Source organism: Natator depressus, chromosome 6 (assembly GCF_965152275.1).
Source record: "Natator depressus isolate rNatDep1 chromosome 6, rNatDep2.hap1, whole genome shotgun sequence".
NCBI classification, from domain to species: Eukaryota; Metazoa; Chordata; order Testudines; family Cheloniidae; genus Natator; species Natator depressus.
In genome coordinates this window covers 115,943,253-115,953,326 of record NC_134239.1, presented here as the reverse complement: position 1 = coordinate 115,953,326, position 10,074 = coordinate 115,943,253, and the positions used below count along the sequence as shown (strand labels likewise).

At 49.3% G+C, this 10,074-nt stretch overlaps 1 protein-coding gene across 3 annotated transcripts in view; it reads left to right on the top strand.

Moving 5' to 3' along the window:
- Positions 1–885: 885 nt before the first annotated feature.
- Positions 886–10,074, top strand: part of BRF1 (BRF1 general transcription factor IIIB subunit) — a 227,545-nt gene continuing 218,356 nt past the window's right edge. For 2 of the 3 annotated variants that reach the window (XM_074956371.1, XM_074956369.1), the window contains exon 1: positions 886–1,049. The gene's annotated coding sequence lies outside the window, so the exon portion shown is untranslated. The remainder of the gene's footprint in view (positions 1,050–10,074) is intronic. The other variant, XM_074956372.1, reaches the window with a different exon arrangement.

Here is a 10,074-nt window from a genome sequence, read left to right as displayed (position 1 = left end):
CTGAAGAGTTGTGGGTGGTATTGGGGAGGTTGTGGGGCTCAGGGCGGTGACGGGCTGGAGCGCTATGGGGGAGCTGTAGGGGGGCTCTGGGCAGTGGGGGGTGGGGGGCTCTGGGCAGTGACGGGCTGAAGAGTTGTGGGTGGTATTGGGGAGGTTGGAGGGCTGGGAGCGGTGACGGGCTGGAGCACTATGGGGGAGCTGTAGGGGGGCTCTGGGCAGTGGGGTGTGGGGGGGCTCTGGGCAGTGACGGGCTGAAGAGTTCTGGGTGGTATTGGGGAGGTTGGGGGGCTCGGGGCGGTGACGGGCTGGAGCGCTATGGGAGAGCTGTAGGGGGGCTCTGGGCAGTGGGGTGTGGGGGGGCTCTGGGCAGTGACGGGCTGAAGAGTTCTGGGTGGTATTGGGGAGGTTGGGGGGCTCGGGGCGGTGACGGGCTGGAGCGCTATGGGGGACCTGTAGGGGGGCTCTGGGCAGTGGGGTGTGGGGGGGCTCTGGGCAGTGACGGGCTGAAGAGTTGTGGGTGGTATTGGGGAGGTTGCGGGGCACGGGGTGGTGACGGTTGCGCAGCTTGAGGAGCCGGTGCTTGGGGAGAGAGTGACGGAAGGCTCTGGGCGGTGACTGTAGGCGGAGGTACCTGGGGGAGGGGGGCGAGTATCTGGCGAGCTCTCGCGAGAGGAGGGGGGCCCGGGCTCTGGGAGCGTTGGGCTCCTCCCCCAGCCGGCCCGGGCGAGGCCTGCCCCGTGCGCTGACCGGTGCAGCGGCCGCAGAGGGGTCGGAAGCTCAGCGTCGCCCGGCCCGGGGAGGTGGAGGAGACGGTTGCGGCGGCGGCAGCGCGCGGGCAGAGCCCCGGCTCCCGCGGGGCACCATGCCGGGCGGGCGGGTGTGCGCCGTGTGCGGCGGCTCGGAGATCGAGGTGGACGCGGCGCGGGGGGACGCGGTGTGTACGGGCTGCGGCTCGGTGCTCGAGGACAACATCATCGTCTCCGAGGTGCAGTTCGTGGAGAACAGCGGCGGCGGCTCCTCGGCCGTGGGGCAGTTCGTGTCCTTGGACGGTGAGCGTGGGAAGGGGGGCGGTGTGTGTGTGTTGGGGGGGGGGTCAGGCGGGGCGCCCCACGTCTCTCTATTGCCGGGCGCTCCAGGGTTTCTCTGCTGGTCCCGGCTGGGGGCCGCGCAGGGACGGGCAATGCTTTCCCAAAAGCGGTGGGGCAGCCCTCCCCATTCACTCCCACCGGCCTGGGGGTGTCGTCCAGCACGGCTTCCCCCACCTCAACACACTGCTGTAGGGACAGCATGCAGGGGAGCGCTGGTTGTCTGGCACAACAGGCATCTGACATAGGTTTTTGACAGGTGAACAGGTCAGTAATTCAGGTTTCAGAGGAGCAGCCGTGTTAGTCTGTATTCGCAAAAAGAAAAGGAGGACTTGTGGCACCTTAGAGACTAACCAATTTATTTGAGCATAAGCTTTCGTGAGCTACAGCTCACTTAGTAATTGTGTCTGAATTCTCCAAGTGACACCACCCCACGGTGGTCTAAATCGTCGGATGCCATCGTTGGCGTCTGGTTTGTATTGGGTGAGAAATTGATTCCTCTGTTTTGTGCTGTTACTTTCAAGAGTAAAACTTGGGCTGGGGAACTCTTGAGCAGATGGAGAGAAGTGAATATCTCTTTTCTCCAGTCTTTGTTTTCCAGCCGTCTGTTGGTATGACTGAAGGATGACTTTCAAATATTTTATCAAGCAGTGATGCAAACAAAGGTACCGATCCTGCAGTTGGAGCCGTGTGGGCAGACCCCTGCGTCCTTACAGATTCAGATGCAGGATTTGGGGGTCTAAGGGCTAGATCAGTGGCTCTCAAACTTTTTTACTGCTGACTCCTTTCACGTAGCAAGCCTCTGAGTGCGACCCCCCCCCCCCATTATAAATTAAAAACACTTTTAAATATTTTTAACACCATTATAAATGCTGGAAGCAAAGCAGGGTTTGGGATGGAGGTTGACAGCTCATGACCCCCAGTTTGACAATCCCTGGGCTAGATGCACAAAAGGACATACGTACCTAACTGAGACTTCATGTGCCACTGAGCTTCTCAAAACCCCAGCTCAACTGCCACCTAACTCTGTAGCTTCCTACATTTCCCCTTTTAAAGTTTCGTAGGTGCCTAGGGGTTTGTCTTCACTACAACAGTTAGCTTACGTTTGAAGGTCAGATGATGCAGATAACTTGAGCTAACTATGCTGTGAAGATGCACCCAAAGTTTCCAAAAGTGAGCGTGCACACAGCCCTCAGTTTAAGCATCTGTCCGGTAGGCATTCTCAGAGCATTCCTAAACCCACACAAAATGGAAGGAGGGGTGTGTCCTCCCCTTTAAATTTTTAGACCATTAGTTAAGGGCAGTCACCCAGGATGAGAGAGAGTTTAGTCCCCCTGCCTGATGTGGAGAAGGGATTTGAACTTGGATCTCCCCTGTCCCAGGAGATTGCCCTAACCACTGGACTATAGAGTCATTCTCATTCTGTCTCAGTGAACAGAATGGTGCAGCTTGGGTAGGAGAGATTGAGAGACCTGTCCCAGAATACCCCATAGCCCAGTGGTTAAGGCAATCTCCTGGAAGAGCCAGGTTCATATCGCTGCTCCACATGAGGGAGAGGGGAGAATTGAACTTAGGCCTCCCACATCCTAGGTAAGTGCCCTAACCCATGGGCTAATAGTAGCACCTAATTCCAGGAGAGCATTCACAACTGTGCATCCTGAGTGGAGGGAAGTGCATCCCTCCAGCCCGGACTTAGTCACCTAAGTACCTTTTGAGGAGCCCGGCTTAGGCCAACCTGTATTCATGGCATTTCCTACTGGCTAGCCTTGGCGCCTACCTGCTTAGTTTGCTGGCTTTGATGGATTACGTTCTTAGGTGCCTAATTCCCCATATGCGTTTTATAAGGAGTTTAGGCACCTGATTTAGGGCTGTGGATTCCATTGAGTGGCAAGGTAGCTAAAAATTGGGTGTTGCAACACTGAGTGTTTCAGTGCCTAAGGCCTTTTGTGGATTTAGCCTTAAGTGCCTGTGTTACTGTTAGCCAGTCCATTCTCTACACACTTAATGTCCCATTTACAGTATAAAAAACAAGTCTAACAAGCACTGTAAAATGTTTGTGGCCCACCTGGCCATGTTATAACATAGTTTGGTATGATTGGTGTTATAACTAAATTTTATTAGAAAAGTGCTTTAGGTCAGGCAAGTAGGCCCTGTCTATGTTAGATGGAAAGGCATTGGCTGCAAACTTGAGTGGAACACCCTGTCTGCGTGCGGTACTTTCCCAGCATGACCCCATGATGATTGGCTCCAGCACTTGGGATGAAATCTTTTGTGCCACTCTAGCTGAACTGGTGCAACTTATTATGGTTTCTCCCTATTTTATTATTATTTACTTTTATTACCATAGCACCTAGGAACCCCAGTCATGGGCCAGGACCTCCAGTGTGCTTGGCGTTGTACAAACACAGCAAGTCCCTGCCCCAAAGAGGCTTACTTCGTATACTTACAATCTAAGTATAAGACGGCTGGATACAGAGAGATGGGACTACAAAGAAACACTGAGACAATATTGGCCAGCATGTTACTGTTTTCTTCCCCCTTTTATCAGGTTTCAGAGCAGTAGAGGCCTTTCCTTCGTCTTAGGTCTGCTGAGAACATTTCCCGCCCCCTGTTCTTTCAGGGCTAAGCGTAGTTGAGACATTTGCTGTGCTGGTCTCAACTCTAATGGAGAAACATGGAAGAAGAACATAATATCACTTAAATTGCTGATGTTTGCACGTTTTTCAAGGAACCGTCTCACAGCAGTTTCCAGACACCTGAAAGAAGAAAAGCAGATATATGATTTCATTCTAATGTCAGCAAAATGTCAAAAACATTAACTAGACAAAGCTACCTGCTTACCCCCCAAATAAATGGTAAATCTCAGAGCCTGTGATGCTCTATCGCTGGTTGCTTCTTGCCCTCCTGCTCTCCCTCCTTGGGATGGCTGGAAATAGCCTTGTAGGAACAACTGCATGTGTCATGTTGGGAGATGAGAGGTGGACTGTCTGGATCTGATAGTCTTACAGGGAAGAACTGATTACTGTCTAGACCCTTTTCCTGATGATTCTGGTCCCAGGATCTGATGGGAAGGATTTACAGCACCCCAGCTGAAAATTGGGGCCCCGGGCTGCAATCCCCACTTGTCCCAACTCTCCTGGAAGTCAGTGTAACTTTGACTTGGTTCTGGCTCTATAGTCAGAACTCATAAAAGAATAAATTAAAGAATTGAATAAAATTGTACTACGTTAGTGAGCACATGGCTTGCTTCCCCCAGCCACCTATGTCAAGATGACCATGTCTTTGTTCTTACATCACTGTAGTATCAGAGGCCTCCCATGACTGAACATGGCAACTATTTCTTCCTTCCCAACCAGCAAGACGCAGGCTAGGCCTTAATTTTTTTTATATACTTATGAAAGTGAGGGGTATTATTGTGGGGAAGCATTGTGGAAGAGGTGGGTTTTGCATTTAAGCTCCAAATTTAGCAAACTAAGACTTTGTCTACACAAGAACTTTTATCGGCAAAACTTTTGTTGGTCGGGGTGTGAAGAAACACTTCCCTGACCGACATAAGTTTCACCAACAAAAGCCCTGGTGTGGATAGCTCTGTTGGCAGAAGTGTCTCCTGCTGGCATAGCTACTGACGTTTGTTGGGGGTGGTTTAATTATGCCAGCGGGAAAGTTCTTACAGGAGACCTTACAGCAGCACTGTTGCAGCGGTACAGCTGTGCTGCTGTATGGTGCTTAGTGTAGACGTAGCCTTAGTAGTCATTTCCCATTTCACTGGCACTGAGTTCCATAGTCTTGGTCTGCCTCTTATGAAAATTGTCTCTGGCGGTTATGAGATTTTTAAAATTTTGAATCTGAATCCTTGCACTGTCAGATATCATTTAGGGCACATTCGGCACACCTGTCATATCAGATGCTTTGTCTTCATACTTAACACATCACAGGTATTTCCCTCTTGATAACACTGGTGATTAGGATTTATCGTACGCCTTATTGGTTAACAGGTTTGTTTTTTCCACTGGTATATAGCACATGTGGGAGGTCATGGCCACAGACAGAGAGAGGACCATGAACTCAGGTAGTTAGCTCTAACTCCATTCAGGGCTTTCAGGATCAACACAGCAAACGTGAACTGGACTCTGTTCAGTGGGGAACCAGTGTAGAGAGCATTGAGTCAAGGTAATGTGTTCCCAGCCACCTGTGTGGTGGTATTTGTTACATTGTCTGCCTTGGAATTGACCATGATCTGCAGGGCTGCTGGATACATCTGCAAATGTTATCTCAATCTTACTCCTTTTAAGGGCAAGTCTACGCTTAAAATGCTGCAGTGCTTCAGTGAAGACCCTACTGTGCAGACAGGCGAGCCTTGCCATTGGCATAGTCAGTCCACTTCTGCGAAAGGTGGTAGCTGTGTTGACGAGAGAAGCCCTCCCATCGACGCTGCTGTCTACGCTGGCAGTTAGGTTGGTATAACTGCATTTCTCCGAGCTGTGGATTTTTCACACCCCTGAGCGATGTAGTTATATCAGTGTAAGTTTATAGTGTAGATTTGGCCTAAGTCTGGGATGAGGTTGGTGCAGAATGCTTCCAAGGGTAAACCCTTAAAGCGAAATTATGTGTCAGCTACGAATGCTGATCCCTGTGACTTGGTGCCAGTATAGACCTGGCCAGTGAAGCCGAGAGCTGTGCCACACACCAGCTCCATGATGCATTCAGGGACTTGGTGCTTGAAGTCAGAGAGCTCTGGTTCATCAGGAAGCTGGTCGTGGTGGTGATTAGATTTGCATGGGTTTAGGAAATTTGGTCTTTCAAATGTAGTTGAGTTCTGTTGGGGAGAAGGCTGCTAGTTTTCTTGTAACTTGTGTTAGGGTGCCTAGAGCTTGGGATAGATGTCCTCTTTTCTTTTTGTATCAATCTGAAAGAAATAATGAATAAGAGGGGAGGTGGGAAACATTGAGAGAACGAGCTAGCAGTACCCCAAAGTGCATGTTTTGAAGCCCTTTATTTCATGAAGCTGCAGTACAGACCTGTTTACGTGCGGATGTTGGGCATCAAGCCCTCACGACCGCGTGTTAACGGACCGCGGGTTAAGAGGGCCATGCTGAAATATCTTAAGATATCTATATATACATGTATAATTATCTAGGATTACATATGTAGTCACAACGTCCCAAATACTGCAGGCCTATCTGTTAACAGTGCTTTGCAAGAATATAAATTCAAATATCTAATCTAATAAAAACATTATTATTACTACACGGGGTGAAAGTAACTCAGGACACTTACGAGGGCAGAGGCGGCTCTGGCCCCCGGAAGGCTGGGGCCTCGGGTGGAAGGGGCAGGGTTGGGGTCAGCATCCCCCAGCCAGCCCTTCCAGGCCGCCTGGTCTGTGCCGCCCGGGGTTTCTGTGGTGATTTAAAGGGCTCGGGGCTCCGGACGCCGCTGCTGTGGTAGCGGAGCCCTGGGCCCTTTTAAATAGCCAGGGCAGCTGCTCCCTTTGTCCTGCGGCCGAGCGGGGGCAAAAGGGGCAGGGAACTTAAAGTGCTTCAGGGTCCTTTGCCATGGCAGCGCTTTAATGTTGCTGCTCCCCCCTGTCGGTGGTCCAGTGCTGCCGCGGCAAAGGACCATCCTTAAAGCACTGCCATGGCAGCGCTTTAATGTCCCTGCCCTTTTTGCCTCCCACGTCGGTGTCCCTACTGCTAGGCTGCCGACGGGGCGGGGTGGGGGAAGGAGCAGCAATGTTAAAGCGCTGCCGCAGCAAAGGACCGTCCTTAAAGCGCTGCCGGGGCAGCGCTTTAACTTTGCTGCCCCTTCCCCGCCCCCCATCGGTGGTAAAGATGCATGTTAACGAGTCTCGCGTGTTAAACAGGTAGCACTGGGAGGCATGACGCGACCGCGCGTAAATGGGTCTGTACTGTACATATGAAGGACACAATTATGGATCTGACCATCCTACATTTATATGCTCAAAGTGGAGAAGGATCCTTTGATTCTTGATATCGACATATAGTTAATCTGGCTTTATTACTGTGGTTCTCTGAGGCTGCTGAAGCGTCAGCTTTGATGCATTCTTTTTTCCCTGTCAGCTCTTGAGATCTCATAGCGTAGGTGCACTGTCACGATCAATGTTTGAGCCTGATAGTAAGTTTTGAGGCTAGAGATGCGTGTGGTAGATACACTGACGCCTCTGGCACTGAGCACTGTTGCACATCCAGTGTCAGTGTTTCCCAGAGCACTTATGCTCCACCATTGCTTAGACCAGCATTTCTCACATGCGGCCATCATGGCCACATACCACAAGTGATTGGAGGTGTGGGGTGCACCGCCAGGGGCTGTCTCTACGCACTTCTGAAACCACAAACACTGTAGGAGCAGGTTTCAGAGTAACAGCCGTGTTAGTCTGTATTCGTAAAAAGAAAAAAGAAAAGGAGTACTTGTGGCACCTTAGAGACTAACCAGTTTATTTGAGCATGAGCTTTCGTGAGCTACAGCTCACTTCATATGCATCCGATGAAGTGAGCTGTAGCTCACGAAAGCTCATGCTCAAATAAACTGGTTAGTCTCTAAGGTGCCACAAGTACTCCTTTTCTTTTTTCTTTTTACTGTAGGAGCAGGCAACCAGTGTGAGTTCTCCACCTTCCCAGGGGCAGTGGGGCTAGGGCTTCAGCTCTAGGGTGGTGGGTGGCAGGCTCTGGCTGTGTGGCAGTGGGCTTTATCCCCCAGCTGCAGGGCTTTAGGTTCTGGCCCTGGGCTCACCCCCGCAAATCGCCGTTGACCCCACTGTGTCCTCCAGCTGTGCAGTTGGACCCCAGGCTCATCTCTCACCATCACCCCAAACCCCGCTGCCTCTTCCACCCAGCCCCCCATCCTCCCTGCCCACCTTCCCATCCATGGCTTACTTTGTCTCCCAGCATGCCAGGGCTGAGTAATTCTACTGTGAAAAGTGATATTAACAACTATCAATTTTCACAGTAGCAGACTTACCAACTAGCAAGTCTGGAAAAAAAAAAATCAACCAAAAAAGCAAAACATGCAAAGCACCTTATTTGTGTTTCTATTCTGTTTAGGTCCAGTAAAGAATAGAGGCAACTGTCCATTATTTTTGAGTCTGAAATAACCTCCAGACATACATAAATGGCAGTGATTTGGACCTGTATATGTGTATTTGTTTTTCCTAAAGTTAGTTAAGTATTTTAGAAAAAAATTGTCAGAACGGCCATCAGCAGGGGTTGGTGGTCACACTCTGAGGGCACCAAAAATTTTGTTGTGAGAACCCTTTGTTTAGACAGTTGCAAACACTTGATTGTGGTAATGCTGAGAATGAGGCTGGTAAAGACTGTTATTTGGATTTGAGTGAGTTGTAGGACTTCTCTGATGCTCCAGTATTTTTCTACTAGAAAGAAGCACCAAGGCAATGACTCTGCAGAGAAGGACCCTACTTTCCCCAGTTTTTTACAGAGGCAGTTCAATAGCTTCGACCAATCTTGAATTTAAACCAGTCCAGGAATGCAGTGGAGTCAAATTGAAAGGTGTCCATGTCCTGGGTATTAAAGTTGCTGTGTTCTTGCACCCTGTTTTGGGGGAGCTGAGGGAAATGTGGCAGACCCTTCGTGCAGCTGCCCTTGTCTTGAAGGTGATCAAGAAAAAAAAAAACATCTTCCACTGAGATTGCCACTGGCTAAGTCCCAACAAGAGCTTGGTGGTGGAGGCAATTGTGATCAGAGGGAAGACTGGCTAGACCTTTGTGCCCCAACATTCTGAGCTGCAATGCAGAGATGCAGTTAGATGATGGTTTGCATCTGCATCTGCAACATATTGTAATGTGGTCTACCAAATCTTCCCCAAAGGTAGTTCAAACAAACAAAGAGGCCACTGTTTATATAAATAAGCAGGGAGGCATCAGGTCATACTTCCTCTGTTGGGAAGCCCTGTGGGGATGGACATGAGGTCTGTCCAATAGCAATAGTGAAAACAATATTCTTAGTTGCCATGGACTTGGTAGAAGAGGGGAATGTGATTGCAGACTAAATTAATCCGTAATAGATTCTTATGAGTGATCTGTGATCGGGGAGTCACAGATTAGCTCTTCCTACAGTGGAAGACACTAGAGGTAGGTATTTTCACCACTCACCTGACAAGCAGCTACTGGTTTTCTGTTCCTGGTACCGAGAAAAGACTGCTAGGATGCCTTTCCATTCCCTTGAAAAAGAAGCTGTTATGTCCTTTTCTTCCAGTCCTTTTGGTAGCAAAGATCCTGGCAAGTCTCTGGAGAAAGAAAGATTAGATGGTCCTAATAGCTCCTTGCTGGCACATAATTGCGGTTCTCCATTCTGTTGCAAACGGCCAAGGTTAATCTCATCAGGCTGAGAGTCTCTGGTTCTAGATGTGATATGAGACCAGAGAGTCCTGTCCTGGACAGGTTGCCTGACATGGTGTCTCTGAGCAGGTGTGTCATGTTCTTCTGACATCCCGGAAGCCATCTTTCGGAAAGATACACAATTCTGCGTGATTGTCATGTCGTGCGATAGGGTCCAAGAAGACCCTATTGCTTGCCCTGCATAAAAACTACTTGAATACCTTCTTTACCTAGCTGAGTGTAATTTAAAGATTAACTCCATCCAGCTGCATTTGGCAGCCATTTCAGTCTTTCATCAACTAACCAAAGGTAGAGTGATCTCTGTAGCTTTTTGTCATTGCATTCACGTGGGGGGTGACTTTTGAAACTTCCCATATTATCTATAGTCAGTGTTGTCTGTTTTTTTTCCCTCTCTCTATAGTTATGTAGGTTCTTATCAGGCTTCCATTAATCATAATATCTGAGTACTGTTCAAAAATTAAATAATGGGATGACGGAGTCTGATAAGTCAAATCTCCCTCTTTACTAGAAGGTAGTTGGAAATTGTTTTCAGGGTGCATTTGATCACACTTGATCACACTTTTCTGTCTACATCTATTTTTTCTGCTGCTGCTCTTGGGGAAAGGTTAAGCTAGAGAAGTG